This window comes from Phyllobates terribilis, unplaced genomic scaffold (assembly GCF_046119375.1).
Source record: "Phyllobates terribilis strain yellow unplaced genomic scaffold, ASM4611937v1 Scaffold_9__5_contigs__length_417890890, whole genome shotgun sequence".
Lineage (NCBI taxonomy): Eukaryota > Metazoa > Chordata > Amphibia > Anura > Dendrobatidae > Phyllobates > Phyllobates terribilis.
The window spans coordinates 214,035,461-214,057,434 of record NW_027362769.1 but is presented as its reverse complement, the minus strand read 5'-3'; positions in this window follow the sequence as shown (position 1 = coordinate 214,057,434).

The window sequence follows — 21,974 nt, the reverse complement described above, 5'->3', positions numbered from 1 at the left end:
CACCCTGTATAATGAACTGCCTTATTATTAGGCTGATATAGTATTTATTTGTATAAACACACGGAGAATCTAGGCTCGTGATGTAGATACATCTGACAGGTATACAGACCCTGTAAGACTTGAGCACTTGCACTTTAGAGTTATATATTTAACTCTTCCCAACCCGAATAAATATTAGTGGTTAGTACATTTTTGATACCTGTATCTTGCCTTCGACTTTGTCTGTATGTTTATATTTTGTTGAATACCATTTTTTTATATTCTTAATAAATAATATTACATTTTATGGATAGACTGGTTACTCCACGTTTTCTTGTGTATGAATTTCAGTGCAAACAGGTTGCAGATTACCAGATGAACGAGCAAAACGCTTGTTTGTCGGGTGATATGATCTTTAATGCTGCACAAAAGATCATCATTCTTGGCAGTGACTCGCCCCCTGGGCCGTGGGGCACTCGGATCCGGGCAGTAGGGGAACGATGGGAGTAGTAGTGGCATCCCGGTTCCGTGGCTCAGGGTGGTCAGGCCAGTGGTAGTCCGTTATGTGCTGTTGATTATGTCCGACTACGCCACCCGTGGATTTGCGGTCATTAGGAACCGCCGCTGCAAGGCAGACCGCTGGGGCTGATGATGTATGCAGCTGGGATGGTGTGACTCCCCACGGGAAGAGTGCGGCCCCAGGGCAGTGTAGTGGATGGTGGGAGTGACGGTAGTGAGAGTCCCAGTGCTGATAGTGCTGGAGGAGCAAGGAGCACGCAGACAACAGGTTGCAGTCCAGGGTCTTTACTAGAACAGGTAAATTGACCCACAAACAGTCCCAGCTAGGAGGGGACCTGGATGTCTGAGAGAAACAGGGAAATTGGCCCTGGTCAGGGTGAGGGTGTAGGCCTACCGTGCTTTCTGTGCTCCTTCTGGCTATCTCCTCGTTATAGGGTAACAGCCCACATTTCCGAGCTTTCCGTGTATTCTCGCCTGTATGGCCTGCGACGTGGGTTCCTTTCTGCTCCCAGCCTTGTACGGCTTTGCTGGTCCCTTCTGTTGTGGCAGGGCCTCCAGGCTTCTTAGGCCAAGGAATATACAGTCCCCTGCGGACTGGTTATCTGCTGGGGGATGTGGAATCCTCCCAGCCTCAGACACCAAAGTCTGGTAAATTAAGTCCGTGATCTGCCAAGACAGGCTCTCTTCGCCTCTTGTCTCTGGCTTGTGGCTCTCCTCCTGCCACACTTCCTCTTAGGTGCAATACAACTGTCCCTCTCTGCTCTGGGACCTGAATCCTGAGACAGGTCGTCCAGCTCTCCCTAACCCTGCCCCCAGCACCAGCTTTTATAGGGGCAGCCTGCTCCCCCTACTGGCCTGAGACAGGAGGTACTGCATGCTAATGTTCCCCTGACTAGAGAACCTCCCCCTTGCTCTCAGACACAGCTTTATTACATTTTGTGGCATCCAGGCCAGGGTGACACATTCCCCCCTAGTAAAATTTAGTACTCCGGGACTAAACAATAAACAAAGACAATATGCATAACCATAAAACATTATCAGGAAAGTGACGCACAAATTGAGTTCTTAAGGTCACAGTGTGGTCTGTAACCAGGTGTCCATATCACCAATACAACGGGGAGCCTTAACCAGGTGGGGGTCTGTCCTACCCCAAGTCCTTTACAGTCTTAGTTCATTCCTTGGTTAGGCTCCAAACGCAGTCCATACAAGGTCCTGGTTATAAAATGTCCATAACATAGTTACATAGTTACATAGTTTATAAGGCCGAAAAAAGACAAGCGTCCATCCAGTTCAGCCTATTTCTTGTGCACTGCAGCTATTCCGCAGCGTTGATCAAGGGGAAGGCAAAAAAAAACAAACCATGCGGTATAGGCCAATTTACATCATTGAGGAAAAATTCACTTCCCGACACCAATCTGGCAGTCAGATTAAATCCCTGGATTAATTAACTATCACTAAGCATAAGATGTAATTTTATTGTTCTCAAGAAAGGCGTCCAGGCCTCTCTTGAACTCATGAAGTGAGTTGGACATCACCACTTCCTCTCCCAGAGAGTTCCAGAGTCTCACGGCTCTGACCGTAAAGAATCCCCTTCTATGCTGGTGCAGGAACCTCCTTTCCTCCAGACGCATAGTGTGCCCCCTCGTCTTTGTCACCATCCTTGGTATAAACAGGTCATGGGAGAGATCTCTGTACTGCCCCCTGATGTATTTATACATGTTTATGAGGTCTCCCCTAAGCCTTCTCTTTTCCAACGTAAATAGGCCTAATTTTGACAACCTCTCTGGGTATTCCAGTCCCTCCATTCCCTTTATTACCTTAGTCGCCCTCCTTTGTACCCTCTCTAGCTCCAATATGTCTTTCCTGAGCACCGGAGCCCAGAACTGTGCACAATATTCTAAGTGCGGCCTTACCAGCGCTTTATACAGAGGAAGAACAATGTTCTCATCATATGCCCCTATTCCTCTTCTGATGCATGCCATGACTCTATTTGCCTTCGCAGCTGCTGCCTGACACTGGGCACTCCAATTTAATTTGCTATTAACCAAGACGCCCAGGTCCTTCTCCATGTCAGATTTCCCCAACGGTTTACCATTTAATATGTATGGGTGACTGCTGTTTTTCTTTCCCATGTGCATAACCTTACATTTATCGGCATTGAACCCCAATTGCCATTTTTTGGCCCAACTCCCCAATTTATCTAAATCCTCCTGTAGCTGTGCCTTATCCTCATCTGTATTAACTACTTTACAAAGTTTAGTATCATCTGCAAATATTGCTATTTTACTATGCAAACCTTCAACTAGATCATTAATAAATATATTAAATAATATAGGGCCCAAGACAGACCCTTGAGGCACCCCGCTAGTAACCCTGACACACCCTGAGCTTACTCCATTGATAACCACCCTCTGCTTTCTATCACTCAGCCAGCTATTTACCCACTTGCACACATTATCCCCCAGACCAAGCATTCTCATTTTATATACCAACCTTTTGTGTGGCACGGTATCAAACGCTTTGGAGAAGTCAAGGTATACAACATCCACTGACTCTCCCCGGTCCAGCTGTGAGCTCACCTCCTCGTAGAAGGTCATCAGGTTTGTTTGGCAGGAGCGATCCCTCATGAATCCATGTTGATATGGAGTTAGACAGTTATTATCATTAAGATATTCTACAATAGCGTCTCTAAGAAATCCTTCAAACAATTTACCCACAACAGACGTTAAGCTGACTGGTCTATAGTTCCCAGGGTCACTTTTACACCCCTTTTTGAATATTGGTACCACATTTGCTTGGCGCCAGTCTAGTGGGACAGTCCCTGTCCATAAAGAGTGCTTGAATATAAGATACAGCGGTCTGTCTATCACATTACTTAATTCTTTTAGTACCCGGGGGTGTACACCCGGGGGTGTATAACCTTTGAGTCCTTACGGTAGCTGCAAGAAACTGAAACACAGAATTACCAAACATGCATGTAACTTGGCAAACATTTCAACATTTGGCAACAGGGTTATTTACAATTTTAGCGCGCTCTATATTTTCCAGTGAGCGGGTATCTGCCCCTTTGTGCTCCTGGTTGACCTATGTAGTCCACTGTCTGGTGGTGGACTGACCTGGCTTTCCCCACTAGCGTTAGGGGTACAGCTACCAGCTGGGTGTACAGGTAGGGCAGGCAGCTGTCTGCGGGTCCTTTGCCTTACCGCAGGCATGGCAGGCTCACTGTCAGCAGAGGGTTGACTCTCCTGGGCTGCTGGTACAGGCTCTTCTGCCTCTGGAACTGCTTGCTCCTCTTCACCTTCCGGCTCTGGTGTTGGTTGTTGCTGTGCCGGTTGCAGGAAATGCAGGACGGGTACGACTATGGCATCATTTATGCGAGTCCAGGACTGAGGGAACTCTCCGAGAACGGTGCTGATCATTTCTTCCTTGTCCTCTGCGGGTTCAAGGTCACTCTGATCCTCTTCTGCACTACGAAGTTGCTCGGGGCATCTTTTGAGGTGGTCTCTGGAGACGGTGCTAGTGGTTTCTCCTCCGTCCTTGGTGATCACGCACACCTTCGGGTTATCGTGATCAGACTGCAGTACGGTGTAGGGTTCCCTTTCCCACTGGTCGTCCAACTTATGTAGCCTTCTCTTCCGCTTCAGGACTTGCTCACCAGGTTCTAGGGGACCAGCAGGGGCTTGTTGGTTGAAGAGTTTTTCTTGCCTCTCTCTCACCTGGGCCAGGCTCCTCTCCACACTCTCCTGTACCTTCTTGTACTGCAGTTGCCTTTCCGTATCCCAGTCTGCATCCGGGGAGGTGTCCTCAGGTGTTAGGACTCCCATCTCCAGGTCTACGTGCAGCTTACCTGGTCTGGCTCGCATCAGGTAAGCCGGGGTGCAGTTGGTAGCATTCACCGGGATATGATTGTATAAGTCTATCAGACCCGGCAGTTTTTCTGGCCACAGGCTGCATTCCTCCAGGGGCAATGTCTTTAGGAGATCAATGACTATGTTGTTCATTTTCTCACACATCCCGTTGGTTTGTGGATGGTAAGGCGTTGTCCGAATCTTCTTACTGCCATAGAGGTTGCAGAACTCCTGGAAGATTTCAGCTTCAAACACTGGACCCTGGTCTGTCAGGACCTGTTCCGGATACCCGTGTGGACGGCAGAAGTATTGCTGGAAGGCTCTGGCCACTGTTTGGGCTGTCAAGTCCTTTACCGGGACCACCACTAGAAAACGGGAATAGTGGTCCACGATTGTCAGGGCATAGGTGTATCCTGACCGGCTGGGAGCCAATTTGACATGGTCCAGAGCTACCAGCTCAAGAGGCTGCGTGGTGACGATGGACCTCAAGAGTGTCTTCTGGCTGGTGCAGTCCTTCCTCCTTAGGTGACAAGGGCCACAGTCTCTGCACCATTTTGCTACAGCTCCTCTCATGCCGACCCAAAAGAACCTTCCTCTTAGTAGGAACTCCAGTTTCTTCCAACCGAAGTGTCCCGCTCTGTCACGGTAAGCCCCCAGGACCATAGCTGCATCTCGCCTTGGGACCACGACTTGCCAGGTCAGCTCGTGCGTCCGGTGGTTGACAAACCTTCTGCACAACTTGCCTTCGTAGAGGAACAGCTTGCTCTTCTCTTTCCATAGCTGCTTGGCTTCCTCTGGGGCATCTGGATCTAAGCGGGCGTCTTCCCGGGTCAGCAGATCTTTCACCAGGCGGATTGCAGGGTCACTATCTTGGGTCTCGGCCCAGCTGTGGTGAGGTAGGGGATTGATCATCACTGTTGTTAGATCCTCCTCCTTCACGCGGTGGGAGTATTGAGCGGCTCCATACCGGTGAAACGCGGGGAGTTCTACCTCCTCCAGCTCTTCTGGGTCTTCGTCACCTTTAGGTAAATGAGGCATTCTTGATAGGGCGTCCGCGTTGGCATTGGTTTTGCCTGCCCGGTACTTGATCACGAAGTCATAGTTGGAGAGACAGGCCATCCACCGCTGTTCCAGGGCACCCAGTCTTGCATTGTCCAGGTGTGTCAACGGGTTCTTGTCCGTGTACACGGTGAACTTTGCGGAGGCCAGGTAATGCTTGAAGCGTTTCGTCACGGCCCACACCACTGCCAAGAATTCTAGCTTGAAGGAGCTGTAATTCTCCGGGTTCCTCTCGGTGGGCCTCAGCTTCCGGCTGGCGTACGCGATCACCCTTTCTCTGCCCTGTTGGTTTTGGGACAGTACGGCTCCCAGTCCCACATTACTGGCGTCGGTGTGGAGAATAAAAGGCTGGCCATAGTCAGGGTAGGCCAGGATCTCATCTCCTGTGAGGGCCATCTTTAGCTGGCGGAAGGACTCCTCTTCCGGTTTATCCCACTTGAAGGGTGGCTTTTGACTTCTGGACTTAGACTGTCCAATCAGGAGGTCCTGCATAGGAGCTGCCATCTTAGTGAACCCGGGGATGAACCTTCGGTAGTAGCCTACCAACCTGAGAATCTGTCTCACCTCTTTGATGTTCGAGGGGCTTGGCCAGCTCTTGATTGCCGTGACCTTGTCAGGGTCAGGGGCCACTCCTTCCGCGCTTACCACGTGCCCTAGGTACTGGACCTTTGGTTTCAACAGGTGACACTTCGATGGTTTCACCTTCAGGCCATAGCCTGCCAGGGCTTCGAACACCTCGGCCAGGTGCTTTAGATGGTCCTCGTAGGTCTTTGAATAGACGATCACGTCGTCCAGGTAAAGGAGGACCGTCTTGAAGTTTCGGTGCCCTAGACCGCATTCCATCAGCCTCTGGAAGGTCCCTGGTGCGTTGCAGAGCCCGAAGGGCATACAGTTGAACTCACTCAGTCCCATCGGGGTGGTGAAGGCGGTCTTCTCCTTGTCAGCCTCTGCCACAGGAACCTGCCAGTACCCGCTAGTAAGGTCCAAAGTAGAAAAGAAGTTAGCTGATTTTAGTGCGGCTAAAGACTCCTCTATTCTAGGCAGCGGGTATGCGTCTTTGTGGGTGATACGGTTGATTTGTCTATAGTCCACGCACATTCTCATGGTGCCGTCTTTTTTTTTGACCAGAACCAAGGGGGCTGCCCAGGGGCTACAGCTGTCTCTAATGACCCCAGCTTCTTTCATCTCTCTTAGCATGCCCTTTGCGTTCTGATAATGTGCAGGGGGTACAGGTCTGTGCCTCTCTTTTATTGGTGGGTGGTTCCCTGTGGGGATGTGGTGTTCTATCCCTTTTACTCTGTCGAAGTCTAGCGGGTGCTTATTAAAGACTCTCTCGTACTTCTGTACCACCCGGTAGACTCCTTGTTTTTGGTGCAGGGGAGTGGAGTCAGCACCCACATGGAGTTTCTGGCACCAGTCCTCCTTTTGTTTCTGGGAGCCATTACCCTCCGCCTGAGGAGATGGAGGCAAGGGTTCCACAGCCCTGATAGCTTTGTGTTCGACAACAAACAGTTTGGCGAGTGTAGCGTACCTGGGTAAGTGTACCTCCCTCTCCCCAATGTTGAGAATGCGAACGGGCACCCTCCCATGACGGACATCAACCACCCCCCGGGCTGTCAAAATGGTGGGCCTGCTGTCTGAGTACACGGGTTCTACCATGGCTTGGTAGTCTCTACCTCTCAACCCGATTGCAGTCCGACACCAGATCATCATTTCACTTTTGGGAGGCATGGAAATGGGGAATGGGTCACTCAGTCTTACGCTACCGATCTCACCACCAGACAGTTCTACCTGCTGCCGTCTCATCAGGGCTTTTATCTCCTTGTTGAGGACTCTCTGTTGGCTGGAACTAGCATTCACCGCCACCTGTTGTAAGATTACAATTACCTCTGAAAGACAATTTTCAATCACGTTAGTACCCACAGTTATTTTAGGGTGACTTTCACGACGGTCAATGTCCACAATAATTACTCCCTGTGCCGGCAGTTCAACTTTACCAATCTTAATGGTCATCTCCTTGAACCCCATCTGCGGCACGGGTAAGCCATTACTGGCGATGATGCTCAAGTTACTGTCTGGATACCGTGTGATATCAGCATCAGTCCAATACTGCTTAAAAAGTACATAAGGGATAGTGGTTACTTGTGACCCAGTATCCAGCAAGGCGCTCATGGGGATACCGTCCAGCACCACGGGTAAAACCGGGCGCCCCCCAACGTACTTATTACGCCAATTGTAAGGGCCTGGTGATCTTATGCCTGGGGGTTGGCCCTCTGCCCCAGGTTGGACCCGTTTAAATTACAGTACCTGGAAATGTGTCCGGGCTGGTTGCATCGACGGCAAATGGGCTGTCCATCCTCTGCGTAGCGGTCTGTGGGCCTCCCTCGGAACGACGGGATCCTCCTCTGTCGACGCCACGGGACATCCTCCGGACTTGAAGCCAGCTCGATGGGTCTTGACGGGTCCACTTGTAATGCCTGGACGGTCCTGGTCAACGCCGCGACGCTCCTGGTCAGCTCCTGGACTTGGTGGTGCAGGTCTTTAGACTGGGCTTGGTTCAGGGCCTGTGCATCAGCCCCCACGGGGTCCATAGAGGAGGGCGCCGCCTCCTGTTGGTAGGTGAGAGCAGGGCGCCGGGGGTTTATAGCGCCACTGGTTGCAGGTTCACGGAGCACCCTTACGGCCCTGTCCTTAAATTGGGCAAAGGTCAGATCAGGGTTCTGAAAGAATATGAGGCGCAGTTGGGCCCTGTGGGCGCTAGACAGCAGACCTTCTATGAATTGTTCTGTTAGCAGCTTATCCGTTTCCTGCACGCTGCCAGGGTCAGTTTGTTGGATGGCCCTCAGGGCTTCCTGCAAATTTAGGGCATAGTCTCTGATGCTGTCCTGTGCCCGCTGGTTACATCCATAGAACCTCATTTTAATTTCAGCAGAGGTACGTGTGTCAAAGGTACCCCGCAGCCGGGCCAGAATACCCTTCACGGTTCTTTTCTCCTAAGTGGGCCATGATTTTACCTCCCTCTGGGCTGCGCCAGTTAACTGCCCTGTTAATATGCTGACCTTCTGTTCCTCTGTCAGGGGGTAGACTTGGAACAAACTGTACAGCCTTTCCTTAAAGTCAGTTAGGGCATGGGGCTCCCCTGAGTACTTGGGCAGCCAGGCCGCTCCAGGGAAAAGGGCATCACTGCTGCTGCAGCCGCGTTGGTGGTAGTGGGCGCCTCTGTGTCCGACATCTTCCTCCCCCCTAGTTAAGCGTGGCCTACCTTCCGACGATCCTCTTCTGTAGGCCGCGGCTCCGCTGCTGCTGCTCTGGACGAGGACCTTGCGTCGCGTCCTGATGACGTCAGTGTCGCTCTCTCTCCCTTCCAGGACCTTGCGCAGCGTCGGTGCGTGGGGCAGAGCTTCGGATCTCGCGCGGTTTGGACGTCCACGCCCCTCTTCTTTCCGCGCGGCGTCCTGAAGATGGCGTCCGATGGCGGGAAAACGGCTGAAGATGGCGGGAACCGACGGAAGATGGCGGGAAACGGCTCCGGACGGCGGGAAACCTCCTTTCAGGTAAGTGCAAAGTTTTTTCTAGGCACGCAATACCCGTTTGTGGCGGGTTGGTTGCAATCCTGCCGACTACGCCAAAGCTGACTCGCCCCCTTGGCCGTGGGGCACTCGGATCCGGGCAGTAGGGGAACGATGGGAGTAGTAGTGGCAACCCGGTTCCATAGCTCAGGGTGGTCAGGCCAGTGGTAGTCCGTTATGTGCTGTTGATTATGTCCGACTACGCCACCCGTGGATTTGCGGTCATTAGGAACCGCCGCTGCAAGGCAGACCGCTGGGGCTGATGATGTATGCATCTTGGATGGTGTGACTCCCCACAGGAAGAGTGCGGCCCCAGGGCAGTGTAGTGGATGGTGGGAGTGATGGTAGTGAGAATCCCAGTGCTGATAGTGCTGGAGGAGCAAGGAGCACGCAGACAACAGGTTGCAGTCCAGGGTCTTTACTAGAACAGGTAAATTGACCCACAAACAGTCCCAGCTAGGAGGGGACCTGGATGTCTGAGAGCAACGGGGAAATTGGCCCTGGTCAGGGTGAGGGTGTAGGCCTACCGTGCTTTCTGTGCTCCTTCTGGCTATCTCCTCGTTATAGGGTAACAGCCCACGTTTCCGAGCTTTCCGTGTATTCTCGCCTGTATGGCCTGCGACGTGGGTTCCTTTCTGCTCCCAGCCTTGTACGGCTTTGCTGGTCCCTTCTGTTGTGGCAGGGCCTCCAGGCTTCTTAGGCCAATGAATATACAGTCCCCTGCGGACTGGTTATCTGCTGGGGGATGTGGAATCCTCCCAGCCTCAGACACCAAAGTCTGGTAAATTAAGTCCGTGATCTGCCAAGACAGGCTCTCTTCGCCTCTTGTCTCTGGCTTGTGGCTCTCCTCCTGCCACACTTCCTCTTAGGTGCAATACAACTGTCCCTCTCTGCTCTGGGACCTGAATCCTGAGACAGGTCATCCAGCTCTCCCTAACCCTGCCCCCAGCACCAGCTTTTATAGGGGCAGCCTGCTCCCCCTACTGGCCTGAGACAGGAGGTACTGCATGCTAATGTTTAGAGATGAGCGGTGTTCGACTAGAACTGTTCGCCAATCTCAAATTCGAGCTGTTTTGGGCGGTGTTCGAGTTGTTCGACGAACCCGAACGATTTGCAAAAAATTCGGCTGTTCGAGGTTATGTTCGATAACTGTTCGTGCACCAAAAGCTTGTCCTGCATGTCTGGCGCTATTTAGAGCACCAATCATGCAGGGATTGTCTGTCACTCACTGTAATGCCACAGCCATGGTGGTTGTGGCATTACAGTGATTGCCCAAATCGATGGGAACAGTGCCAACAGTGAAACATGAAAAGCCGGCAATTCAGCAGCGGCATACACCGGTACCCGACAATTTAGAACCGAAAGAATAGAGCTTCACACATAGATTAGATAGATATAAACATGTCAGCCACATATATACGAAGTACAGTGAAAGTGCTGCTTACTGTACTTGTCATTTAGCGTAAAGGATTTATCAAAAAAAATAATAGTGTTTTCATGCACCGTCTCTTTAAAAAAGCCGGCCGGCAATTCAGCAGCGGTACCCGACAATTTATAACAGACAGAATAGAGCTTCACACATAGATTAGATAGATAGAAACATGTCAGTCACATATATATGAAGTACAGTGATAGTGTTGGTTACTGTACTTGTCATTTAGTATTAAAATAAAGGATTTATTATTAAAAAAAATAGCGTGGGGTTCCCCTTAATTTTAGGCTCTAGCGGAGGTTAAGCAGACGGCTGGGGCAGATGTTTGAAGCCTGGGAAGGGGGTAATACCCACGGAGCTTCCCAGGCTACTAATATCAGCCCCCAGCTGAATACATAGCCTTTACTAGCTATTAAAATGGGGGACCCCCCAAAAAAAATGACGTGGGGTCCCCCCTAATTTAATAGCTAGCAAAGGCTAGGCAGACAGCTGGGGGCTGATATTAATAGCCCAGGAAGGGAGCCATGAATATTGGCCCCCTCCCAGGCTAGAAACACCAGCCGTCAGCCGCCCCAGAAATGGCGCATTCATAGGATGCGCCAATTCTGGCACTTAGCCTCGCTCTTCCACGCTGCCCTGGTGCGGTGGCAGGGGGTAATAGGGTTGGGGTTGATGTCAGCTTATAATGCCAGCTGACATCAAGCCCAGGTTAGTAATGGAGAGGCGTCTATAAGACACCCCCATTACTAACCCCATAGTCAAAGTTAAAAAAAACACAAACACCCAGAATAAAGTCCTTTAATTGAAATAAAGACACAATCCTTTATTGTTCTAAATTAAACCATACTTACCGTCACGCCCATTCCAGCTGAAGCCAACGATCTCCTGCAATAAAAGAAAAATAATAAAGCAACCTCATCCTTACCTTTCCATGGTTCCCACGACAGCTTCAGCTCTGCTACATCGAGATGACAGGCTGGACCGCAGCAGAACGCTGCCATCCAGACTCTCATCCCGGAAACACTGAGAAGCGCAGGCTTACTTGCGCTGCTCAGCGTCTCTCTGTGACGACATCCAGATGAGCCGAGTTCATGTCCAATGAACTCGGCTCACCTCATGCACGTCACTGACAGCGTGGGAAAATTCTCACGCTGAAGCGGTGAGTGCAGGAGAATTCTCCCACGCTGTCAGTGACGTGCATAAGGTGAGCTCATGTCCAATGAACTCAGCTCACCTCCTGCACGTCACTGACAGCGTGGGAGAATTCTCCTGCACTCAGCGCTTCAGCGTGAGAATTCTCCCGCTGGAGCGATGAGTGCAGGAGAATTTTCCCACGCTGTCAGTGACGTGCATAAGGTGAGCTCATGTCCAATGAACTCAGCTCACCTCCTGCACGTCACTGACAGCGTGGGAGAATTCTCCTGCACTCAGCGCTTCAGTGTGAGAATTCTCCCACGCTGAAGCGGTGAGTGCAGGAGAATTTTCCCACGCTGTCAGTGACGTGCATGAGGTGAGCCGAGTTCATTGGACATTAACTCGGCTCATCTGGATGCCCTCACAGAGAGACACTGTGGAGCGCAAGCAAGCCTGCGCTTCTCAGTGTCTGCGGGATGACAGGCAGGATGGCAGCGTTCTGCTGCGGTCCAGCCTGTCATCTCGATGTAGCAGAGTTGAAGCTGTCATGGGAACCATGGAAAGGTAAGGATGATGTTGCTTTATTATTTTTCTTTTATTTCAGGAGATCGTTGGCTTCAGCTGGAATGGGCGTGATGGTAAGTATGGTTTAATTTAGAACAATAAAGAATTGTGTGTTTATTTCAATTAAAGGACTTTTTTCTGGGTGTTGTGTTTTTTTTAAATACTTTACTAGAAATTCATGGTGGTCATGTCTAATATTGGCGTGACCCCATGAATTTCGGGCTTAGGGCCAGCTGATAATGCCAAGCTGGCCCTAACCCCTTTATTACCCAGTGAGCCACCGCATCAGGGCCCTGGATGAGTTGGGTACAGCGCCAGAAGATTGCGCTTCTATGAACGCGCCATTTTCCGGGGTGGCTGCGGACTGCAATTTGCAGCGGGGGTGGCCCAGAAAGCTTGGGCCTCCCTGTGCTGCGGATTCCAGCCCCCAGCTGCCTAGTTGTACCTGGCTGGACACAAAAACAGGGCGAAGCCCCACGTCAATTTTCTTTAAATTATTTCATGAAATAATTAAGAAAAAAAGGGCTTCCCTATATTGTTGTGTCCGGCCAGGTACAAATAGGCAGCTGGTGGTTGGGGGCAGCCCGTTCCTGCCTGCTGTACCTGGCTGGACACAAATATAGTGCGAAGCCCCACGTCAATTTTTTTTAAATTATTTCATGAATTTCCTGAAATAATTTAAAAAAATTGAAGTGGGGCTTCGCACTATATTTGTGTCCAGCCAGGTACAGCAGGCAGGAACGGGCTGCCCCCATCCACCAGCTGCCTATTTGTACCTGGCCGGACACAACAATATAGGGAAGCCCTTTTTTTCTTAATTATTTCATGAATTTCATGAAATAATTAAAAAAAATTGAAGTGGGGCTTCGCACTATATTTGTGTCCAGCCAGGTACAGCAGGCAGGAACGGGCTGCCCCCATCCACCAGCTGCCTATTTGCACCTGGCCGGACACAACAATATAGGGAAGCCCTTTTTTTCTTAATTATTTCATGAATTTCATGAAATAATTAAAAAAAAAGTACGTGGGGCTTCGCCCTATTTTTGTGTCCAGCCAGGTACAACTAGGCAGCTGGGGGCTGGAATCTGCAGCGCAGGGAGGCCCAAGCTTTCTGGGCCACCCCCGCTACAAATTGCAGTCCGCAGCCACCCCGGAAAATGGCGCGTTCATAGAAGCGCCATCTTCTGGCGCTGTACCCAACTCATCCAGGGCCCTGGTGCGGTGGCTCACTGGGTAATAAAGGGGTTAGGGCCAGCTTGGTATTATCAGCTGGCCCCAAGCCCAAAATTCATGGGGTCACGCCAGTATTAGACATGACCGCCATGAATTTCTAGTAAAGTATTTAAAAAAAACACAACACCCAGAATAAAGTCCTTTAATTGAAATAAAGACACAATTCTTTATTGTTCTAAATTAAACCATACTTACCATCACACCCATTCCAGCTGAAGCCAACGATCTCCTGCAATAAAAGAAAAATAATAAACCAACCTCATCCTTACCTTTCCATGGTTCCCACGACAGCTTCAGCTCTGCTACATCGAGATGACTGGCTGGACCGCAGCAGAACGCTGCCATCCAGTCTGTCATCCCGCAGACACTGAGAAGCGCAGGCATGCTTGCGCTCCTCACTGTCTCGCTGTGACGGCATCCAGATGAGCCGAGGTCATGTCCAATGAACTCGGCTCACCTCATGCACGTCACTGACAGCGTGGGAAAATTCTCACGCTGAAGTGCTGAGTGCAGGAGAATACTCCCACGCTGTCAGTGATGTGCATGAGGTGAGCTCATGTCCAATGAACTCAGCTCACCTCCTGCACGTCACTGACAGCGTGGGAAAATTCTCCTGCAATCAGCGCTTCAGCGTGAGAATTTTCCCACGCTGTCAGTGACGTGCATGAGGTGAGCCGAGTTCATTGGACATGAACTCGGCTCATCTGGATGTCGTCACAGAGAGACGCTGAGCAGCGCAAGCAAGCCTGCGCTTCTCAGTGTCTGCGGGATGACAGGCTGGATGGCAGCGTTCTGCTGCGGTCCAGCCTGTCATCTCGATGTAGCAGAGCTGAAGCTGTCGTGGGAACCATGGAAAGGTAAGGATGAGGTTGCTTTATTATTTTTCTTTTATTGCAGGAGATCGTTGGCTTCAGCTGGAATGGGCGTGATGGTAAGTATGGTTTAATTTAGAACAATAAAGGATTGTGTCTTTATTTCAATTAAAGGACTTTATTCTGGGTGTTTGTGTTTTTTTTAACTTTGACTATGGGGTTAGTAATGGGGGTGTCTTATAGACGCCTCTCCATTACTAACCTGGGCTTGATGTCAGCTGGCATTATAAGCTGACATCAACCCCAACCCTATTACCCCCTGCCACCGCACCAGGGCAGCGTGGAAGAGCGAGGCTAAGTGCCAGAATTGGCGCATCCTATGAATGCGCCATTTCTGGGGCGGCTGACGGCTGGTGTTTCTAGCCTGGGAGGGGGCCAATATTCATGGCTCCCTTCCTGGGCTATTAATATCAGCCCCCAGCTGTCTGCCTAGCCTTTGCTAGCTATTAAATTAGGGGGGACCCCACGTCATTTTTTTGGGGGGGTCCCCCATTTTAATAGCTAGTAAAGGCTATGTATTCAGCTGGAGGCTGATATTAGTAGCCTGGGAAGCTCCGTGGGTATTACCCCCTTCCCAGGCTTCAAACATCTGCCCCAGCCGTCTGCTTAACCTCCGCTAGAGCCTAAAATTAAGGGGAACCCCACGCCAATTTTTTTAATAATAAATCCTTTATTTTAATACTAAATGACAAGTACAGTAACCAACACTATCACTGTACTTCATATATATGTGACTGACATGTTTCTATCTATCTAATCTATGTGTGATGCTCTATCTTTCTGTTCTAAATTGTCGGGTACAGATGCTGAATTGCCGGCCGGCTTTTTTAAAGAGACGGTGCATGAAAACACTAATATTTTTTTTAATAAATCCTTTACACTAAATGACAAGTGCAGTAACCAACACTGTCACTGTGCTTCTTATATGTGTGACTGACATGTTTCTATCTATCTAATCTATGTGTGATGCTCTATTCCTTCTTGTCTAAATTGTCGGGTACCGGTGTATGCCGCTGCTGAATTTGCCGGCCGGCTTTTTTAAAGAGAGTGTCTTCTGAGCAGTTTGTCAGCTTTTGGACACCTTTGCAGGTGTTTTCTATGTGTTTCTATGTGTTTTTGTTTGCCTGCCATTGGTTTTAACGGTGTTCGACGGTGTTCTAAGGTGTTCGACGAACAGTTCGACGAACAGTTCCTCGAACATCCCGGTGTTCGACGAACCGAACCGAACCCGAACACTACGGGGGTGGCTCAACACTACTAATGTTCCCCTGACTAGAGAACCTCCCCCTTGCTCTCAGACACAGCTTTATTACATTTTGTGGCATCCAGGCCAGGGTGACACAGCAGCACATGACAGTGTATGGCTAACTCTTTCCATTCAGAACAATTCCAATGTTAATTCCCTCCCCCAGCCCCTATACCTCTCTACTTATAATAATAATAATATACAGGAGACATTCTTTGGATATAATTGGCCACAGTGGCCATTTATTAACAAACAACCAAATTTAACTTACTGAAATTGGGGGAGGTCTTTGAAGCTACAAGATCTGCCACATGTAAAACAAAGTGTTTTTCAATAGGATTATTTTTACCCCCAGCTGTAACCTTCAGCTCACCAACTGTGGTAAAAGAACACCACCACTGTCTCCCAGGTTACACCCCAGTCCAGAGCCCTACTAAGTTGCAGATCAGCCAATCATAATTCCATCCTGAAGGCAACCATCCATATAAATTTCCCCTCCATAACAAATTCCACCAACTTCAAGGACCCCCACCATCTCGGCAGCATGACCCACAGTAACAAACTCTAGCATGTTACCTACAAGCCAAACAGTCCTATATACAGCTCTGGCAAAAATTAAGAGGCCACTGAACAGTTTTCTATTGGAAAGCATGGAAAGACTGGTGGAAAGCATGCCAAGACGCATGAAAGCTGTGATTAAAAATCATGGTTAGTCCACCAAATATTGCCAAATATTGATTTCACAGTTAAAACATGAGTAATTTGAGGTCTGAAAGAACTGTGTCTTTTTTAGTGTTTTGACGCTTTATCATTTGCTGCAAATAAATACAAATTTTTTGGCTTTGAATTTCGGATACATGTTGTCAGTAGTTTATAGACTAAAACAACAATTTACATTTTAGTCAAAAATATACTTATAAAGAGCAAAATCAGAGAAACTAAAAATTTTGCAGTGGTCTCTTAATTTTTGCCAGAGCTGTATATAATTATTTTTTTTTTTTTAAATTATATATTGTGACACCACGGCTGCTAGCCTGTGTGAACTGAACCTACAATTTTCCCCAGCATGTTATATGTTGGGGATGTAATCACCATTATGAAGGGAGTGGTTTTGTGTGAATGGCATAGAGATCGGGTGGGAAGTCATTCACCCTACCTCACCTCAAGGTGTGGCTGACCAAAGTTAAATGCTCAGTCACTATTTTTTTTTTCTCTGGTATGAGCTGGGGAGGGAAGTCTCCTGGCTGTGTGTGGAAGCTAGAGAGCTCCACAAAAGGACTTTGCCTAAACTGCTTGTGATACCGAGGGCGGACGGAACCCGCTCACTTATGGACTGTGTTATACTTTGTTTTTACTTTTGCCATTACGCCGGAAAGGCTATGTTTATTTTGCTGAATATACAGTGCTTATGCCACTACAATAAACCTGCATAAGAAACAGAGTCGACTTCTGGAAGCAACTGAGTGAGTCGTCTTACCACAGTATATATATATATATATATTTATATTTTTTATATAAAAAGCACCAAAATACCAACAGTTCCTGAAAAAGAGTGTGGGCGAGTGGGACTCTTATCGCTGAGATCCCTTAAAATGGCCACTTTCCGCACTTTTTCTCCTTTATACTCCCCTTTACTTCTCCTCCCTTTCCATAATGATCAAGTCCCATATCCCCAATTGAAAATCCCTTTTTTCTCCTGGCCCAATCAAAGTAATGCGGGCCTCTGGTTAACAAGTACAGCTCCGGCCCATTCTTTGCGCTGTGTAAACAGAACGTGCACTGCTGAGAACAAAGGCAGCCTATGCACACTGAATGATCTATCACAGATCGGTCAGTGAGCATTATTTACCATGGTCGGCTTGAGTAAACAGGCTATTAAATGACCAATTATAGGCTACTATTTACCAATCGGCAGTTGTTTAGTTCCACCGGGCGATCCGTGTAAACGGACCTTTACTAGTTATGCCCTTACTGAATAGTGATAAACAGGGCTAACAATCAGCTTGGGGTAATCACTAGAATACAAGTTATCGCTTTTATTTTCAGATCATTCAGCTTAGTAGAAAGAAAAAGTGGAAAGAAACTGACATTTTTTATAAAAAACATCCCCGTCAAGTCACACAGATGTGTTATCGCATACTTTAGGATGTTTGATGAACTCTGGTTCGCTAGCTGATGAGTTTGATGTTAATTGGGCACAGTCTCTTGTCTAATTACGGCTGATGCCGCATACATTTGACTTCCAGAACAATGAACTCAGGCAGGTATTTAAATTTTATGCAGCAATAAAGCCTGGGTGTTATGGCAGACACGTTCACAGACGTTCGACAAGTGGAAAAATTGTCAGCTTTGCGCAGTGAAATGAAAATGAGCAGTCTGCTTCAGAGATGGTGGCTGTATTTCTAAAACGAGAAGCTGATATCTATATAGAAATATGCTAAAATATATGCTTGGGTGAGCACCGAGTATTTACAGCGTGCTTGGTGATATGTTTGAATCACTCCCGTGTGCATGATTTGCAACTGTTTGACAGCTTTAATACATGTGAGGAATGTCTGCTTCTTACACATTCCTCACATGTATTAAAGCTGTCAAACCATCACAAATCTTGCACACGGGAGCGATTCAAACATATCACCGAGCAGCTGTAAATACTCGGTGCTCGTTCAAGCATACTCGGCGAAAGGGTTAACAGAACATACTCGCTCATCAATAGACTTAACCCTTTCACCCCGAAGCCTGTTTTCACCTTCCTGACCAGGCCAATTTTTTTAATTCTGACCAGTGTCACCTTATGAGGTAAATAACTCTGAAACGCTTCAACGGATCCTGGTGATTCTGAGACTGTTTTTTTCATGACATATTGTACTTCATGATAGTGATAAAATGTATTTGATTTGACTTACCGTATTTTTCGGACTATAAGACGCACCGGACCATAAGACGCACCTAGGTTTTAGAGGAGGAAAATAATAATAAAAAAAAATGTAAGCAAAAAATGTGTTCATGATGCACTTTTAAGTGTGGGGGGGGGTCTTCTGCTGGCACTGGTATAGGGGTAATATCCCCCAATTCTGACAATATCCCCTATACTGGTTTATATGCCCCCCCTTCCTATAATACATTATCCCCATCCTGGTACACCTGGCTTCCCTCCATCCTGGTATGCATGGCACCCCTCATCCCTATCCTGGTATGCATGGCACCCCTCATCCCTGTCCTGGTATGCATGGCACCCCTCATCCCTATCCTGGTATGCATGGCACCCCTAATCCCTATCCTGGTATGCATGGCACCCCTAATCCCTATCCTGGTATGCATGGCACCCCTAATCCCTATCCTGGTATGCATGGCACCCCTAATCCCCATCCTAGTATGCATGGCACCCCTAATCCCTATCCTAGTATGCATGGCACCCCTCATCCCTATCCTGGTATGCATGGCACCCCTCATCCCTGTCCTGGTATGCATGGCACCCCTCATCCCTATCCTGGTATGCATGGCACCCCTAATCCCTATCCTGGTATGCATGGCACCCCTCATCCCTATCCTGGTATGCATGGCACCCCTAATCCCTATCCTGGTATGCATGGCCCCCCTAATCCCTATCCTGGTATGCATGGCACCCCTAATCCCTATCCTGGTATGCATGGCAAAGCAATCCCTATCCTGGTATGCATGGCACCCCTAATCCCTATCCTGGTATGCATGTGACGCGCCCCTGGGCCTGTGTCGCGCTGCGTTGCGCATGCGGGAGCTTACCCGGAGCCGGATCTCTTGAGGGTTGTAGTCTCGTGGCGGTGACCCGGTCCGTGCCCAGGGAGTCAAACTGAGCGGCGATGTAACAGCGGTAGATGCAGGACGACTACGCCACCTGTTGAATGCAGCTATGGAGCTGCCGCTGCAGGACAGTCCGCTGAGGCCGGTGGATGGATGGTGCAGCGTAGATGGTATAACCCCCAACGGGAGGGGTATGGCCTCAGGGCAGCAGATGTGGATGATGGGGGTAGCAGGAACCACTCAGAGACGGTGCGGTGTAATTCAGGGTCTTTACTGGTAACAACGATAGACCCTCCCGGAGTACTTGCTAGTGAACGGGGCCTGGTCAGTCCTTGAGCAGATGGGATCTCCCCTGGCCAGGCGGAGTTGTAGGCCTCCCAAACTGACTGTACTCTTCTGGCTACCTTGCTAGAAGCGGATATAAGTAGCCCACGTCCCTGAGTGTACCGTGTGATGCTCACCCGTATGGCCGGTGACTCGGGGCCTTCTAATGGCTTCCGCTCCACGATGGCGGTGCTGGTCCCACGCGTGTGACCGTGCCTTCGGGTTTCTGGGCCTGAGGACCTGAAATCCCCTGCCGGTCGGCTTCTGCTGCTGGGTAAGAGTTAGTCCCCACAGCCTCGGACGCCGGGTCCGGTAAGAAAGCTTCTCAGTCAGGGCGAGCTCTGCAGCTGCCAGTCCCTGACTCGTAGTAGTATTGCTTCTGCTGTTTCTTGTCTCTACTCTCCTTGACTCCTGGCATGGCCCAGGAGCTGGGCCCAGCCGGAGCCACAGCTCCCTGTCAGCCCTCCTGGCTCAACTCTCCCTCAGAACTCCCTACCCTGCCTCAGCCCCAGGTTTATATAGGGGAAGTCCTTCCCCTCCTAGGACTGGGCAGGAGGTGTGGCATGCATTGGATTCCTGACCAAGGGACCTCCCACCTGCTCTCAGACATAATACTGCATTACTGTGGAAACCAGACCCCTGGGGTGCCACATTCCCCCCTAGTGAAATTTAGTACTCCGGGACTAAACATATTTTTGTAACATAACAAAGTATAAACAATAACATTACAATAAGGAAACACATAAAGCTGGTCACGGCGTGTCCGTAACCGGGTGCAGTCTTTGAAGAAAGCAAGGTGTCCATTTCACCAAAACAGGGAGACGTAACCAGGTAGGGGTCTGTCCTACCCCGAGTCCTTAACAGTCTTTTAGTCCATCCTGGGTTACGCTCCACTAACTGTACAAAGGATTCCCGGTAAATCCACCAAGGACTCCTATAAATAACTGGAAACACATAATATTTACAAGATATGGCCGCTCTCAGTCCTCGGCCAGTGGGGATAAGGATTGGCTGCTCACAGTCCTCAGCCTGTGGGGAGATGGGATGGCTGCTCACAGTCCTCAGCCTGGTTAAGGATAGGGGACACACGGGAACAGTTCACACTTGTCCCAACGGGGACCATATTTTAATTAGCAACACAAGTACCCCTACGAGTAACTATGTACAGTTCCACTTTACCGTACTTCAGTAACGGCATCCTCCTGCTCCTTCTTGTGTGTAGGCTTCAGACCCGTCCGGGTCCTCTTGGCCTTCCTCGTATTGGTAGTACTGCAGCTCCTCCTCGGTTAGCTGGGTTAGTATCTCTGCGACAGTCTTCCTCCCAGGTGGCCAGGATTTTACTTCCCTTTTGGCTGCCCCGGTTAGTTGGGCCACCAGGATGCTCACTTTTTGCTCTTCTGTGAGGGGGTACACCTGGAAGAGGCTATCCAGCTTTTCTCTAAAGTCATGCAGGGTATGTGACTCCCCTGAGTACTGGGGTAGCCAAGCTGCTCCCGGGATATAGGGCATGGTGAAGGGCATAACTGCAGCAGCGGTGGCGCTGGCGGGGGTTGAGGCAGTGACGCTCTCCTCCGTATCCGACATCTTCCTCCCCCCTAGTGGACCGTGGCCTACCTTGCGATGATCCTCTTCCGTAGGCCGCGGCTCCGCAGTGGATCGTCAGGGTTGAGGACCTTCCGTCGCGCTCCTGTGACGTCGGCGTCTGCTGGGCTCCTTCCAGGACCTTACGCAACGTCCGGACGTGAGGCGGGGCTTCAGTTCTCGCGCGCTTTCGGAGTCCACGCCCCTCTTCTTCCCGCGCGGCGTCCTCAAGATGGCGTCCAATGGCGGGAAAACTCCACGGATGGCGGGAAGAAGGCAGAAGATGGCGCCGGATGGCGGGAAACTTCACCGATGGCGGGAAGAAGGCTGAAGATGGCGCCGGATGGCGGGAATCTTCACCACAGGTAAGTTTGAAAAGTCTCTTTTTCAGGCACGCAGTACCCGGTGGTTGCGGGCACGAAATCCTGCCGACTACGCCAAAGTTGACGCGCCCCTGGGCCTGTGTCGCGCTGCGTTGCGCATGCGGGAGCTTACCCGGAGCCGGATCTCTTGAGGGTTGTAGTCTCGTGGCGGTGACCCGGTCCGTGCCCAGGGAGTCAAACTGAGCGGCGATGTAACAGCGGTAGATGCAGGACGACTACGCCACCTGTTGAATGCAGCTATGGAGCTGCCGCTGCAGGACAGTCCGCTGAGGCCGGTGGATGGATGGTGCAGCGTAGATGGTATAACCCCCAACGGGAGGGGTATGGCCTCAGGGCAGCAGATGTGGATGATGGGGGTAGCAGGAACCACTCAGAGACGGTGCGGTGTAATTCAGGGTCTTTACTGGTAACAACGATAGACCCTCCCGGAGTACTTGCTAGTGAACGGGGC